General features: G+C 36.4%; 1 pseudogene; it reads right to left on the reverse strand.

Annotated features, from left to right (window-relative positions):
* Window positions 1-7,579, reverse strand: part of LOC140516318 (basigin-like) — a 37,259-nt pseudogene extending 29,680 nt beyond the window's left edge.
* Window positions 7,580-18,149: the final 10,570 nt, after the last annotated feature.

Here is an 18,149-nt window from a genome sequence, read left to right on the forward strand (position 1 = left end):
ACTGTCTTTCGGATTTCTTTGTATCCCTAGCACTTAGCTCAGTGCCTGGCACAGAACAGGACCTCAACAAATGTTTATTGATTGGCAATCAATAGAGTTGAATGTATTAAGATAAGGTACAATGTATAGCGAACTTAGAGAATGGCTCTCATTGACTGGCTGAATGATCCTGGCCAAATCCTTTTTTCTCTCAGCCTCAGTTTCCTTCTCTGTAAAATGAGTGCACTGTAATAAATGTTCTGAGGTCCCTTCCAGTTTTAAATGCTATTATTTAGGGTGTTGCTAGGAGGACCAATAAGTAATTCTTTTATTTCTGCACTTTGAAGGAGATGTGCTGAGCCTGGATAAAATCCAGAGAATAGCAACATACATTCATTTATTCAGCAACTAATAATTTATGTGCAAAGTGTTGCGACTATGATAAAAGAGATATGAAATAAGTTCTACATTGAAGAACTTGAGGAAGTAGAAAAATTTACCTAGAATAGGTGAATAAATGATTTTAATGAAAAATATTCTAACCAATTATTCTGTTCATGGAGAAGGGAAATGAGATTAACAAAGAGTGGATACAGTTTTATTTGAACACAAGAAAGAACCTTCTAAATAGGAGGGTGTTAGATTGAAAGAAAATTTGAAGAAAGAAATCTGTAATAACATATCCAGGAGACTTGACACATTCTCACCTTATTGAAGGCAACCTTATCAAATCACTAACCTCTTTCCAGATCTCGGTGGCAGACTGGGCCAGATAACATTCTGATACCCCCTGTTGCCATATCATTTTGAAATATCAATCAATGTACAGTTATTGAGCTTATATTATGTGTCCAATATTTTACTAGGCATCATGAAGTGTACAAACATGAATAAGATGTTGTTTCTGGCTTCAGGGAGACAATGAGTTCAACACGCAGACATACACATAAAGGGATACCAACCCAAGAATCCATGGTACAGCAAGTCAAGGATGATGTCCTAAACATAAATGTTATGGCATACCACACGTTTAGTCCTAATGACTTAACAGCCTCACATGTTACCGTAATTGGTTTTGAAAAGAAAGTGGTTGGGAATACCATTTAATTAAGCAATTCCACCTTTGTTAGTTATTGTGTAGAGAGAGACATAGTTTTTGTGCTTAAGAAGCAAGACAACCTGGTAAGAAATGAGATGAGAATCCAAATTAGAATGAAGTAAGTGCTTAAAGGAGCTACAAAAATGTGTGAGAGTTAGATGAGAGAAAGAGATGGCTTTCCGCAGATGACAGAGGGAAAGTTTCACAAAGGAGTCTTGGAACTTGGCCATGAAGGATAACTAGGTTTTCATAAAGTAGCAAATGGAGGAAGATTTCCTAAGTTAAAGGTACAATAAAAGCAAATAATACAAAACTGGTAGATCACAGGATACATGCAGGGAATGATGAATAGTCCAATTTGAATGGAGCCTTGTAGGGTTGTGAAATAAAGGAATATTGTATAAAACTGGTAAATTTTATTCATTTTTAATACCATTTCTCCTCTAACTGATAATTTTGGCAAGTTCAGCACAGCAATGAAAAGATGTTAGAAATAAAGAATAATCTTATCACAATCTGATAATCTTAGAATTAGAGTACATTAAATAACATTTACTCCAAATGTTTTTCAGGTTGAATGATAATCGTTTACTGATTCAGTTAATGGAAATGTCCTGAAACATGTAATAATTTTCAGATCACTAATTATCTTGCAGTGGTCACTTAAAAACTGCTTGAAAAAAAGAATCCTGAGAAAAATACTGTGTAACAGAAGGAACAGTAGATGGGGACTCTGGAGATATGAATTCAAGTTAGGTCCTGCCTCTAACTGGCATTGGGACTTTGGCCAAATCCCTTCTTTGTGGGCCACAACTGCACTTGTGAAATAATAATAGCTCCCCTTTCAATAGCATCTTAAGGTTTTAAAAATACTTGATAAATATTGTCTTGTATGATCTTTTTTAAGAGCCATGAAGTTAGAAGCTATTATCATGTCCATTTTACAAATGAAGAAAATGAGGCAAAGAAAGACTGAGTGAGTTGTCTAGTCACTCAATTAGTCAGTGTATAAGCAAGGACACAAACCCAAGTGTTACTTTCAGTCCAACACCATACCACATTGTTTCTGAAAGGGTTTAACTACATGATTTCCAAAGACTCTTTCAATTGTGATGCATAATTCTATGAAATAAAGCATTTTTAGAGTGATATACAAATTACTGAGTCAGAGGCACAGAAAGTTGGATAAAATCACCATTATCATAGGTTTAATAAACTGTGCTGTTGCTTTCTGATCTAAGTGGAAAGGATAACTACAGACTAAGATGATGAATGGTCTCAAGCTAGATGCCAAGAACAATCTTGAAGTACCAATCATGTTTCAAATAGAATCAATGTTTAGCAGGTCAGTTAACATGGAATGTAAGCCCACACCAGTGTGCAGCATTACATGTCTGCCAAAAGCAGGAAGCAAAAAGGTGTCAGCGAAATGGAAAAACTTCATGGCTTTGACCCCTGGGCCCAGTAAAATGTCTTTCACATACAATGCCTTGAATAAATGTTTTCTGAATTGAAGGAAAAGCAGCTACTTAGAAATGAAGCTTGCAGCTCACACAGACATTCAATAATTTTGAGATTAGTACCATGATTTTTATTATATATCACTATTATTTCCTAACAAATCCTCTTCTCTCTCAAAATAGAAGTTTTCTTTGTATCACAGAAACACACTCAAGCCAAAAATAAATGAACATTTTCCAGGTCTGACAACATGAGTCTCCTGTTGCCCCTCTAATCCATAAGGCAAGCATTAGGCTTGACTCTGCTGAAGGGCAGGAGGCATCCTACACTGGCAGACTTATGAGGTCACAGATGATCAGTGCAATGACCAGACTCTTTCAATGTTACTTTTCTTGATATCAAAATTTAGACTGTTCTGACCATACTTATTTCACTCTGTATCAGTTCATACAAGTCTTTCCAAGTTTATCATTTCTTATAGCACACTGATATGCCACTTCATTGATATACCATGACTAACTCAGCCACTTTCCAATGGATGAGCATCCTCTTAGTTTCCATTTCTTTGATAGCATACAAGGGCTATACTATAAGCATTTATTTATGTATGGGAGTTTTCCCTCTCTCTTTGACTTCTTTAGGATATATGTCTGATAGTGGAATTTATTGTTGGGACAAAGGGCATATACAGCTTAGTCACTTTCTGGGTATAATTCCAAATTAATTTACAGAACAGTTGGACCAGCTCATACTTTAACCAATAGTACATTAGTGTGAAGCTTATGTTGCTCACCAAGAGCCAGCTCACTAATGAAACAGAGGACCCAAGCTATCATTATTTGAGACACGTGGCTTCAATTATGATAAAGGAAATACTTATGCAAATATAAACTACTGGGAGAAATGTAATATAGTTTCTTCAAGGAAGAATAATAATGCCTATCTGGTATAATTCTTGGAAGGGTAAATATATACAGAGATAAAGGGAAAGCAGTAGATATAATCTATTTAGATTTTTTAAAAAGTCTTTATAAAGCTTCCATATCAAGGTTATTAAAAAGAAGTCATTCTGGGTATCTTTTGGCATGGACAGTTAACTTAGAGTTGGGAAACAAAGATTAGGGTAAAATATTCACTTCTCTAAATGGATGAGTGTAAATAATGGGGTTCCCCAGGGATCTGTGTTAGGATTAATCTCATTTAACTTTTTTTAAATAAATGAGTTGGAAGACAGAGTGCATAGTAAAAGTTCCAAGTTTGTAGATGACAGTAAGCTCTTCCAAGTAGTGAAATGCCAAACAGATGAGGATAAACTGCAGGAAAATTTCATGAGACTGAATGAGTGGGTGGAAAAGTAGTAGGTGAATTTCAATGTGAGAAAATGCAAAGTAATACATTTAGGGAAAAAAATTGTCCCAGTGATCAGATTTGCAGATGACTAAAGCTGGGAGGTATACCTAACACAATAGATAAAAGAATCAGGATCCATAAAGATCTCAATGGGCTAGAATGACTGGCTGAATCCAAGATGGAATTTTGTGGGGGATAAATGTAATTAATTTCCTAGTTACAAAAAAACTAATTTCTTAAGCACAAGATGACGGGAAGTATGAATAGACAGCAGTTCACTTGATTACAAAAAATCTGGCAGTTTGGATGACTCTGAATTCACTGTGAGATATGACAATAAGAAAAACTAATGAGGTCTTAGTTTGCACAGGAAGAGAGAATGCCTCTTTCTATTTTGCCCTGGCTAGAACACATTGGGGTGCTATGTTTAGTTTTTGGTGCTACCTTTTTATAGAGACACTGAGGTGGAGAGCACCCCATAAATAGGACAACCAGAAAGGGAAGAGTCTTACAAATATGCCCTATAAATATCAGTTAAAGGCTGACATTAGTAGATGATGAGACTGGAAGAAAGAAAGTGTGGGAGAAGGAGATAAAAGCTGCTTTCAAATATCTGAAGGACTCTCATGTAGAAGTGCTGTCCTTCATGATGTTCCAGGGGGCAAAACTAGGGGATAAGTGGCTAAAAGGCAAATTCAGACTTGACACAATAACAGTAACAAACCTGCCTACAGATTAGAACAGAAATAGCCTACATTGCCTTAGGTTATAGTGGGGTTTTCCTAACTGGAAATCTTTAGGACCAGGTTAGCTGACCCTCTGATAGGTACAATAGGTTAGAAGAACTGCTCCTGGATATCTCTTTCAATTCTGAAATTCTCTGATCTGTAAATTCACAACCTTGACCTCAGAGTAGACTTTTACATAAAAATTTCAATTTAATGTGTTGTCATGGCCCAAAGGTCCAATCAACTGGTAGTTCTTACTGCAATGACAAAGGAGTCACTTGTTCAGTGAAGCACAAGTGGTCTCACCCACAACATATATGAATTTTGTGACTAGCACTACCATGGCACTTAGAGATCTATTGAAAAGAGTTTAGGCTAACAACTTTGTTTCCAATTGAAATTCTACCTTCTGCCCCTTTCCCCAGTTTTTCTTTTGGTGGAAAGGAAAGCTGGAGGGGTGTTAAAGACCTCAATATGGAAACAATCAGTTGGTTTAATGTTGATAAATTATAAGTGAGATAAATTTCTTGCTTTCTTTTTTTTGGAGAGACTGTTATCTACGTTGGTAGGAGGGGTGGTCACAATGGTGAAATTATGGTTCTTTTTAAAAATGTTAAAATATCTGTAAGGCTGTATTTATTCAAGGTCTAACATGGTTCCAGGTGTTCGTATATTGCATGTAAAATTTTCTACTGGATTAAAATCCAAATAACTTGTAATATCTAGGCAAAGACTAGCACTCTCTTTCCAATCAAACTACAAGCATTTCTTTTTTTCTCCATTGCCTGTACATCTTATTTCCCAGTTGCATATAAAAACAATTTTCAACAGTCACTTTTAAAACTTTGAGTTCCAACTTCTCTCCCTCCCTCTCCCCCCATCCACACTGAGAAGGCAAGCAATTCGATATACATTATACAAGAGTAGTCATGCAAAACACTTCCATAACAGACATAATGTGAAAGACTAACTATATTTCCCTGCATGCTATCCTGCCCCAATTTATGCTGTTTTCTCATTTGACTCTGTTCATCCTCAAAAGCATTTACTTCTAATTACCCCCTCCTCCCATTTGCCCTCCCTTCTATAATCTCTCCACCCCCCACTTATCCCCTTCACCTCTACATTCCTTAGTGTAAAATAGATTTTCATATCAAATTGAGTGCGCATGTTATTCCCTCCTTAAGCCAAATACGACAAAAGTACAGTTCACTCTTTCCCTCTCACCTGTCTCCTCTTCCCCTACATTGAAAAAGCTTTTCTTGCCTCATTTACGTGAGATAATTTACCCCATTCCATTTATCCCTTTATCCTCCCAATATATTCCTCTCTCACTCCTTAATTTTATTTTTTTTAGATATCATTCCTTCATATTCAACTCACCCTGTGCCTTCTGTCTATATGCATATAATCCCTCCAACTACTCTAATACTGAGAAAAGTCTCAAGAGTTACAAATATGATCTTTCCATGTAGGAATGTAAATAGTGCAACTTTAGTAAGTCCTTTATAATTTCTCTTTCCTGTTCTCCTTTTCATGCTTCCCTTGATTCTTGGGTTTGAAAGTCAAATTTTCTATTCAGCTCTGGTCTTCATCAAGAATACTTGAAAGTCCTCTATTTCATTGAATCACCATTTCCTCCCCTTAAGTATCATATTCAGTTTTGCTGGGTAGGTGATTCTGGGTTATAACCCTAGTTCCTCTGACCTCTAGATTTCTTATTTCAAGCTGTCTGATCCCTTAATGTAGAAGCTGCTAGATCTTGGGTCATCCTGATTCTGTTTCCACAATACCGGAATTTTTTCTTTCTGGCTGCTTGAAATGTTTTCTCCTTGACCTGGGAGCTCTGGAATTTGGCTACAATATTCCTAGGAGTCTTCCTTTTGGGATCTCTTTCAAGAGGCAATCAATGGATTCTTTCAACATCTATTTTACCCTCTGGTTCTAGAATATCAGTTCAGTTTTCCTTGAAATTTCTTGAAAGATGATGTCTAGGCTTTTGTTTTGATCATGGTTTTCAGGTAGTCCAATAATTTTTAAATTGTCTTTCCTGGATCCATTTTCCAGATCAGTTGTTTTTCCAATGAGACATCTCACATTGTGTGCTGTTTTTTCATTCCTCTGGTTTTGTTTTGCAATTTCTTGATTTTTCATAAAGCCATTCACTTCCATCTGCTCCATTCTAATCTGAAAGGAATTATTTTCTTCAGTGAGGTTTTGGACCTCCTTTTCCATCTGGCCAATTCTGCTTTTTAAGGCATTCTTCTCCTCATTGGCTTTTTGGATCTCTTTTGTCATTTGGGTTAGTCTGTTTTTTAAGGTGTTATTTTCTTCAGCCCTTTTTGGGTCCCCTTTATCAAGCTGTTACTCAGTTTTCATGATTTTCTTGCATCACTCTCATTTCTCTTCCCAATTTTTGCCCTACCTTCTCTTCCTTGATTTTAAAAATCCTTTTTGAGCTCTTCCATGGCCTGAAACCAATTCATATTTTTTTTTGGAGTCTTTGGATGTAGGAGCTTTGACTTTGTTGTCTTCTTCTACTTGTATATTTTGGTCTTTCTTGTCACCAAATTAAGATTCTGTAGTCTGATTCTTTTTCTGGTTTTTACTCATTTCCCCAGCCATTTACTTGACTTTTGCACTTTTGTCAAGGTAGTTCTCTGCTTCCAGTGGGGGTGAAGGGGTGTCCTGTTAGCTGCTTGATTCCCCCACAATCTGTGGGCCTAGAGCTCCAGAAATAGCCACTGCCACTGCCCTTGTTGCTGCTGTGGCTGCCATAGGCTCCTCCATCCCCTCTGTCACCCTGGGGCTGGGGTTGGACCACTCTACTCTCTCACATAGATCCAACAGGTTTTTTCCACTGACCTTCCAATGTGTCCTCATTGTTTTGGGCTTGTGAAGTCTGGAAACCTCCACAGGGATTTAGATAGTCAGGCCCCATCAAGGCCTGCTCAGGTCCCATTTGTGCTGGTGAGGCTCATGCTGGACTGCTCTCTGCTCTCAGCAAAGTATGATAGATGTTTCCCATAGAATTTCCAGACTGTCTTGGGCTGGAGATTTACTCCACTCTGTCATTCTCTGGATTCTGCAGTTCCAGAATTTTTCCAGAGTAATTTTTTACAGGTATTTATCTGGGTTTGGGGGGAGAGATGTAGAAAGTCCCTGCTTTTACTCTGTCATCTTGGCTCCACCTACTGAGATAAATTTCTTAACTGCCACTTTCGGCAAGGGAAAACAAGGCTGCCTCTTACAGTATGTGTTTCTTCATACTGTAGTGATATGGACTGAGGAAATTTACTGTCAGCATCAGGGAGAAGCAGGCTCTCCTTCAGGTATAGGATAGAGAGAGTGACAAGGGGTTCCTCACTGATTTGCAAGGTTCCTTGAGGTCATGTTTAAATTATCCATTTTATTTTTATTTTCCCATTTTTAAACTAACAACAGAAAATTATTACTGTACCTATCAGTTTCCTTATTCCAGGAAATTTTCCTAAGAGCCACCTTTCCTTTTCTTTTTTTGTCCCCCAAGATGCACCATCTTCCTCCAATCCAACTCCATTTTCTCCTTTTCTGCTTTTGATCAAAGGCAGATGACTATCTTGTTATCCTGGAAATGTCACAAATGCCAGGACACACATGGTGCCTCCTTGGGGGGGGGGGTGTCAGAGTTATAGTTCTAGTAAAGAGCAGTCATAGACGTTCCTAAAACACAGAAGGGCACAACAATGATGGCAGAATAGAAGAGTACTTGTTCTAGCTTAAGACTACACAGGAAGTCAGAAAGAGAAATCTGTGACACAGGGAAGGAGGCTGCCCCAGAACCTACATGGATGAAACACCAGTGGTAGGACTGGGTGGTGGTGATGTAAGCAGCAACAACTTCAGGAGCTCTCAAGCCAGAGACAATCATGTGATATTAGAATCAATAACTTTTCAAACCCCCAAACCAGCTCTGAAACTAGCAGTGCAAAGAAACCTGAAGCTTGAGACAGAGCTCCTCCTCCTCTCCATGCCTGGAGGAGAATCCAATATTAACAGAAAGTTCTAAATCAAGAAATGGGGTAGAAAATAAGCAAACAACAACAACAAAGAACCTAACCATAAAAAAGTTACTGTGGTGGCAGAGAAGATCAAGACACAAACTTGGAAGAAGACAATGAAGTCAAAATAGTTACAAAGCAAAGTCTCAATGTAAAGTGTAAATTGGAATAATTTCAATAAGAATTCCTGGAAGAGCTAAAATGATTTTCAAAATCAGTGAAGTAAAGGAAAAATTAGGCAAATGAAAGCAAAAGAGGAAAATTATGAAAAGGCAGTTAACAGGTTGGTAAGAGAGATACAAAAATACCAAAGAAAATACCTTAAAAAACAGGATTGGCTAAATGGAAAAAGAGGTACAAATATTCACTGATAAAAACAACTTCTTAAAAAGTATAAATGACCAAAGTAAAAAGAGGTACAAAAACTCACTGAAGAAATTAGAATTGTACAAGTGGATGCTGATGACTCCATGAGACATTAAGAAACAATCAAAGTTGAAGGAATGGATCAGTAGAAGAAAATGTGAAATATCTCATGGGAAAAAAACCACTGATGTGGAAAATAGATTGAAGAGAGATAATTTAAGAATTACTGGATTATCTGAAAACCATGATCAAATAAAAAGCCTAGACATCATATTTCAAGAAATTAGCAAAGAAAACTGTCTCACTATATTAGAACTAGAGGATACAACAGAAATTAAAAGAATCTACCTATAACCACCTGAAAGAGATAACAAAATGAAAACTCCCAGGAATATTAGAACCCAATTTCAAAACTCAGGGACCAAAGACAAAATACTTCAAACAGTCTGAAAGAAACCATTCAAATACCACGAAGCCACAGTCAGGGTTACACAAGATTTAGTAGCTACCACATTAAAGTAGTGGAGGATGTGGAATATAATATTCTGGAAGGCAAAAGAGCTGCATTACAACCAAGAATTACCTACCCAGACACACTGAGTAGGTAATCTTTCCATGGAAAAAAATGGATATTAAATAAAATAGAGGTCTTTGGAGGATTTTTTATTAAAAGATAATAACTGAATAGAAAACTTGACTTTCAAATACAAGACTCAAGAGAAACATAAAAAGATAAACATGAAAGAGAAATCATAACGGGCTGAATGAGTTCAAACTGTGTACTTTTCTGTATGGGAAGATGATATGGATATATGTATATGTGTGTGTGTATGCATATATGTATATATATATATCTTATAAGAATTTTATCATTATTATCAGTCAGAACAATTCCATGTTGAAAAATGATGCAAGGGTAAGCAGATTATGTTGAGATGAAGTAAAAAATAATAGATAAATGAGAGTGATGCCCTGGGGAAAGGATACGGGAAACCTAGAATGTAGAAAATTATCTCACATAAAAGAGGCATGCAAGGAAGAGCTTCTACAGTAGAGAGAAAAATAGTTGGGGTGGGGCAGGCAACACTTGGGTTTCACATCCAAATTGTTTCAAAAAGGGAAAATATGTATGCATACTTAATTGTTAATAGAAATCTATCTCACTGAACTAGAAAGTTGGAGAGGAGGAGGAAAACAGAAGGTGGAGGGTGGAGATAAAAGGGAGGTGCATAAAAGAAGCCAATTTTGTCAGAAAGAAAACAGACTTTAGAGGAAGGACAGGATGAAAAGAGAGAGAGAAGGATAAACCAAAGAAAATAGGATGGAGAGAAATGCAGTTAGTAATCACAACTGTGAATGTGAATGGAATGTGTACACCCACAAAACAAGCAGATAGAAGCTTGGATAAGAAACCAGAACCCAGAAACAACAGTTGACAAGAAACACAATCGAAGAAGACACATAGAGTTAAAATATCAGGATGAAACAGAATCTATTATGCTTCAGCTGAAGTAAAAAAGGCAGTAGTAATCATGATCTTAGACAAAGCAAAAGCAAAAATAGACTTAATTAACAGTGACAAGCAGGGAAACCACATCTTGCTAAAAGGAACCATAGACAATCTCAATACTAAATATATATGTAACAAGTGGAATGGTATACAAAATTTCTAGGAAAATTTAAATAAATTACAGGAAGAAAAAGGAAGTAAAACATCATTAGTGGGGGAACTCAACTTTCCCCTCTTAGTGATAGATACATCTGACCATAAAAAGAATAAGAAAGAAGTCAAGAAGTCATTAGTGGGGGAACTCAACTTTCCCCTCTTAGTGATAGATACATCTGACCATAAAAAGAATAAGAAAGAAGTCAAGAAGAAAAATAAAATCTCAGAAAAGTCAGATATGATAGACCTCTAGAGAAAGCTGAATGAGAACAGAAAGGAGTATACTTTTTTCTCAGCTGTATGTAGCACCTTCACAAAAATGACATGTATTAGGGCATAAAAGCCTCACAAAATGCAGAAAAGCAGAAAAATTAAATGTACTCCTTTTAAACAATAATGCAATAAAAATTACACTTAGCAAAGTGTCATAGAAGCATAGATTGAAAATTAATTGGAAATTAAGTAAACTAATCCCAAAGAATGAGTGAATCAAAGAAGAAATCAGGAAAACACTAAATAATTTAATTAAAGAGAGTAACAACAATGAGACATTTCAAAATTTGTGGGATCCAGGCAGAGCAATACTTAGAGGACAATTTATATCTCCAAATGTGTACCCTGACAGAGAGAGAGAGAGAGAGAGAGAGAGAGAGAGAGAGAGAGAGAGAGAGAGAGAGAGAGAGAGAGAGAGAGAGAGAGAGAGAAGAAAAATGAACTGGGTATGCACCTAAAAAAATAGAAAATAGAGCAAATTTTAAATCCCCAATTAAATACCAAAATGGAAATTCTGAAAATAAGAGGAGAAAATAAAATTAAAACTAAGGAAACCACTGAACTAATCAATAAAACTAGGCACCAGTTTCATGAAGAAAAAGAACAATAAATAAACCATGAACTAATATGATTTTAAAAAAAGAAAGAAGAAAACCAACTTACTAGGATCAAAAATTAAAAGTGTGAATATATCACCAAAGAAGATGAAATTAAAGCAATTATTAGGAAATATTTTGCCCAGTTACATTCCAGTAAAACTGACAATCTAAGCAAAATGGGTAAATATTTACAAAAATATACATTGCCCAGTTTAGGAGAAGAAGAAGTAGAATACTTAAATAATCGTATCTTAGAATATAAATTAAACAAAGGATAAATGAGCTCCCCAAGAAAAAAAAATCCCTATGACCAGAGTAATTTACAAGTGAATTCTACCAAACACTTAAGAAATGTTCATCTCAATACTATATAAACTATTTGAAAAGATAAAAGATTCCTACCAGATTCCTTTTATGACACAAATATAGTTTTGATACCTAAACCAGGGAGAGAAAAAAATGGATATTAACATTTTAAATAAAATATTAATAAGGAGATTACGATAATATATCACAAAGATCATACAGTATGAGTAGGTAGGATATGTACCCAGAATTCTAAGCAGTTCAATATTAGGAAAACTATAGGCATAACTCATCATAGTTGTTATGGTTCAGTTGCTTCAGTCATTTTCAATTCTTTGTGGCCCCATTTAGGGTTTTCTTGGCAAAGATACTGTAACAGTAAGCACCCCAACATAACACAGGGTGGCCTGCTATCACAGGTTCTTAGATTTGCATTCATAAAAGGAAAGCAAATTATCAATCACTTTAATCAAGTATTCCTTTAACTAAGCATGTATATCATTCAGCTAATTCAGGGGAGTCAGCACCCTGAACTTCAAAGAAAATACAGAGAAATCAAAAGATCAACAGACATGGCTTCCTCTGCCTGAATTCAACAGAGGGTGTTAGGTAAGGAGGCCTAGCAGGGTCAGACTACAAACTATATTCCAAAGCAATAATCATCAAAATAAGCTGGTACTAACTAAAAAGCAGAATGGTGGATCAGTGTAATAGATGTGATATACAATATTCATCATAAATGACCATACTAATGTGTTATTGTTCAGTCATGTCCTACTTTTTGTGACACCATGAACCATATGGACCACCATGGACTCCAGGCTCTTCTTTCCTTCACTATCTTTTGAAGTCTATCTAAGTTCATGTTCATTGTTTCCATGACACCCTCTATCCATCTCATTCTCTGCTGTCCTCTTTTCCTTTTGCCCTCAATCTTTCACAACATCATGGTCTTTCCAAATGAGTTCCATCTTGTTATGTGGCCAAAGTATTTAAGCTTCAGCTTCAGTATTTCGGTGAAAATCCTGAATTAATTTCTTAAGTACTGAATAATTTGATTTCCATGTTGCTCAAGGGACTCTCAAAAGTCTTCTTGAATACCACAATTCAAAAGCATCATTTCTGTGGCACTCAGATTTCCTTACAATTCAACTCACAGCCCTACATTGCTAGGTGCAAAACATATCTTTGACTATATAGACCTTTTTCAACAAGGTTACCATAGCTTTCTTTCCAAGGAGCAAATGTATTTTAATTGCATGGCTGCAGTTATCTTTGAACCCAATAATATAAAATCTGACACTGCTTCCATTTCTTTTCCCTGTATTTACCAGGAAGTGATGGCACCACTTGCCAAGATCTTAGTTTGGGGTTTTTTTTATAATGGTAAGCTTTAAGGTAGCTTTTATACTCTCCTCCTTTACCACATCAAGAAGATTCTTAATTCCTCTTCATCTTCTGCCATCATAGTGGTATCATCTGCATATCTGAGATTGTTGATATTTTTCTCACCAACCTTAATTCCAGCTTTTGATTCATCTAGTCTGACATTTTGCAAGATGCACTTGGCATATAGATTAAATAAATAAGATAACAATATACAAACTTGTCATACTATTTTCCCAATCTTAAACCAATCAATCATTACATGTTCAGTTTTAATTGTTGCTTCTTGCCCTGAAGAGAGGTTCCTCAGGAGACAAGTGAGATGATGTGAGACTCCCATCTTTTTGAGAATTTGCCACATTTTATGGTGATCCATACAGTGTAGTCAAAGAATTAGAATGTTTTTCTGGAACTCCTTGGCTTTCTCCATAATCCAGCAAATGTTGCCAATTTAGTTTCTAGTTCTATCTCTTTAAAAGTCAGCCTGCTGTTCTAGGTAATTCTTGGTTCACACATTGCTAATGCCCAGCTTGTAGAATCTTGAGCACAACCTTGAATATGTGTAAAATGCACGCAACCAGTCAGTGATTTGAACACCCTTGGCCTTGCCCTTCTTCAGAACTGGGATATAAACTGATCTTTTTCAATCTAGTGGCTACTGTTGAGTTTTCTAAATCTGCTGGCGTATTGAGTGCAGCACTTTGACAGCATCATCTATAAGGATTTTAAAAGACTCAGCTGGAATTCCATCACCCCCACTGGTGTTATTGTAAGCGTTGCTTCCCAAGGCCCACTTGACTTCATTCTTCAGGATGCCTGACTCTAGATCAGTAAGCCCACCATTGTGGTTATCAGTGATGTTAAGATCTTTCTTGTATAATTCTTTTTTGCATTCTTGTCACTTCTTCTTAAACTCTTCTGCTTCGTTAAGTCCCAACATTTTCTTGCTATCTCAAATTTTCTTAAAGAGATCTCTTGTCTTTCCCATTCTACTGTTTTCTTCTATTTCTTAGCATTGATCATTTAAGAAAACCTTATTTCTCTTTGCTCTTCTCTAAAGTTCTGCATTTGATTGGGTATATCTTTTTCTTTCTCCTTTACTTTTCACTTTCCTTCTTTCCTCAGTAAAGCTTCATCAGACAGCCATTTTTCTTATTTGCTACCCTTTTTCTGAGGAATATTTTGTGTTACTTCCTCCAATACAACATTGCAAACCTCTGTCAATAGTTCTTCAGACACTCTTATCTACCACATCTAATCCCTCACATTTATTCATCACCTCCATTTTATATTCATAAAAGAAATTATTCAGGTCATACCTGTATGGTCTAATGGTTTTCTTTAATTTCTTCAACTTAAGTTTGAATTTTGCAATAAGAAATTCATGATCTGAGTCACAGTCAGTTCGAGGTCTTGTTTTAAATGACTGTATAGAATTTCTTCACCTTTGGCTGTAGAGTTTATAATCAATTTGATTTCAACAATGACAATTTTGTGATGTCCATGTGTAGAGTCTCCTTTTGAAAAAGAGTGTTTGACCAATGCCTGACACCATACACAAGAATAAAATCCAAATGGATACATGATCTAGGTAGAAAGACTGATGCTATAAACAAATTAGGGGAATAGCGCATTTGTCAGATTTAGGGAGAATGGAGAAATTTTTGACCAAACAAGAGATAGAGAACATTATGAAGAACAAAATGGATAATTTTGATGATGTAAAATTGAAAAGTTTTTGCACAAACAAACCCACTGCAACCATGATTAGGAGGGAAGCAGAAAACTGGAAAAGAATTTTTGCTATTAGTGTCTGTGATAAAGGCCTCATTTCTAAACTATAGAGAACTGAGTCAAATGTACAAGAATATAAGTCATTCCCCAATTGATAAATAGTCAAAGGATATGAACAGGGAGTTTTCAGAGGAAAAAATTAAAGCTATCTATAGTCATATAAAAAATGCTCTGGATCACTATTGATTAGAGAGATGCAAATCAAAACAACTCTGAGGTACCATATCACACCTATCAGTTTGCATAACATGACAAAACAGGAAGATGATAAATGTTGGAGAAGATGTGAGAGAGTTGGAACACTAATTCATTGTTGGTGGAGTGGTGAGCTGATCCAACCATTCTGGAGAGCAATTTGGAACTATCCCCAAAGGGTTGAAAAGAGAGAGACAGAAGCAGAGAGAGGAGAGAGAGAAAAAGAGGTGTTCATGTGTATGTGTATGTGTATGTGTGTACGTGTGTGTGTGTGTGTATGTGTGTGTGTGTGTGTGTGTATGTGTATGACAATTTGCCCCCTGTTGCATTGGGGTTAGTTTCTTTAAGAACTTCAAATATAGAAGGAACTTATTTATTCCTAAATAATGTAACCTCTTTCAACTGATCATTCCCTAAAACACTGATTTCCTTAAACCATTCTTTTATTTACCTTCATGTATAAAGAGCTGTATGAGATAAAAAATTACAGTTCACATCAAAACAACATTAGGAATTTTTGTGATGATCTTCTCAGTGGAGGTTTCATGTGTACTAGATAAATTTATTTTAACAATATAAGAATATTTCTAATTTTTGATCTTTATGCTCATAGAGTTCTAGAATCTTAGAGCTGGGAGGGACCCAGAGATGTCTAGTCCACCTTACATCTGAAATTCTAATTAAGAGAATTCATGGATTTCTTCCAGAAAAAACCCCCAAGAATATAAACTCCAAGACACGTGGTGGTTAAATTTAACACTTCAGAAACAGCAAGTTCTATAAGCCATCAGAACTTCAAATTCCAAAGAAAAGACATTTGAGTACTTTAAGACTATTCCCCACCCAATAGAAAAAAGAGGGAATGGAATAATGCATTTGAAGGAGCAATGAAGCTAGCAGTGCAGCCCAAGGTGACTTTTTGTACAAATACGAGTAAATACAGGACAATAGATGGGAGTTCAATAATAAAGTTCTAAATATTTTTAGAAAGAAAACCAGAACCAAAGAGATTATTTGCCTCCTGGATACCACAAATAACAGAAATGCAGGAAGAATAAATACATGCGGCAACAGCAATAGAATGATGAGAGACTAGTAAGAGATTTCTTTTTAATGGCACACAAGGAGGTGGGTGAAAGCAGAAATCTGGCAGCTGAGAGGCAAAACTGAGCAGGTAGACAGGTATTATGGACAGAATCCAGCAACAACATGCTCACAGGTGAATGCTTCTTTTATGGGACTATATTACAACATGGGAGGGTACCTAAAAGTAGAGGAGGGGGACAGGAGGTCAGAGAGGAGTGAATGATATGCAGAGTCAAATAAAGGGTTAGCAATGAGGGGAAAATAATTTCTGTGGTGTCAGAAAGAGAAAAGTCTACTGAGGAGGGGATGGGGAGGCGTAGGGAAAGACTGAAAAGAGGAGGAAAGGAAGAATGCCTTGTTTTGTAGGCGGGAGGGGATTCTACTGATGAATGCCTCCTTGGGAAAAGAGAGATGGTCAGTGAAGGGAGATGAAGACATTGTATTGGATGGGGCCTAGGGGATTCAGTGCTAAAAAACATCTACTTGTCCTCAGAGGGGGAGAGCTTGTTGGTGTTGTTGGGTTCGTACTTCATTCTCGAAGGGGGAGAGCTGGAACCCCTAGGCACAACTGGCTCCTGGGTGAATGGGAGAGCATGTACATAGGAAGGAAATTTTGAGGCAAGTGTGGGAAAAAGGTAACCAGCTTGGGGGAAGCTGTTAGATAAGTAGTGTGCTGAATAATCACGGATGTGGTGGACTAAGGACCCTTTTCTGACACCTGCATTAATTAACACTGTTTGGGGATGAGGCACAATATAAAAGGAAAATCAATGGAGCAAGCTCTACAAGATACTGGTGGAAAATGCCTAGAGGGGCTAGCCTAGAATGGATACAATACAAGCTCTGATTACATGAGATAAAAGAGAGAGACCAGATAATTATAGAGTTCTTGAATCTGAAAATGAAGGTCTGGGGTACACAGAAAGAGAGGATTGATAATGAAGAGAGTGAGAGAAATCCTTTTTAGAAATGAGTACAAAAATGAAATAAAAAAACCACTACTGAACTGGACTAGTTGAAGGGGAGGAGAGGAAGGGAGGATCTACTTGACTGAAAAGAACAAAAGGGGGGGGGGGAGAAAAATTATATAATCAGATGAAAACAGGAGAATAAAAGGAACCAATAAACAAAACCCTGAAGTAAAAAGGGTATTAAATGAGAAGATGGGATCAGGGGTAAGGGGAAGAGAGCAAGGGGGAACAGGGCTACACTAATAAAAGATTAAAATACATGAAGGAACATAGTACTGAGTCTACAGCAGAAGAGGGAACTTGAAACAGTAAAGCTTCTGCACAGACAACATTAATGCACTTAGAATAAGAAAGGAAACAGTCTAATGGCAAAGCATCTTTGTATCAGATTTCTCCGATAAAGGTTTAGTATGCAAAATACATAAACAATTAGTAAATACATGCCAGACTAATAACCACTCCCCAATAGAGAATTAGTCAAAGAATAAAAACAATTTTCAAAAGAACTTCAAAGTATTTACAACGACATGAAAAAAGTTCCAAATCATTACCAATAAGAGAAATGGAAATCAAAACTACACTGGAGTTTCATCTCTTATCTCGCAAATTGACAAAAATGACAAAAAGGACAACAATCAATGTTTGGTGGGTGTAGAAGAACAGGCACGTTAATAAATTTTTGGTGGAACTAAGAAATGGTACAAACATTATAGAAAACAATTTGGGATTATGCAAATAAAATGACTAAAATACCCTTTGAACTAGAGACTACATTACCTGGCTTATACCCTAACAAAGCCATCAAGAAGAAAAAAATCCCCATAAACTCCAAAATATTTATAGCAGCACT

Source organism: Notamacropus eugenii, chromosome X, assembly GCF_028372415.1.
Source record: "Notamacropus eugenii isolate mMacEug1 chromosome X, mMacEug1.pri_v2, whole genome shotgun sequence".
Taxonomy (NCBI): Eukaryota; Metazoa; Chordata; class Mammalia; order Diprotodontia; family Macropodidae; genus Notamacropus; species Notamacropus eugenii.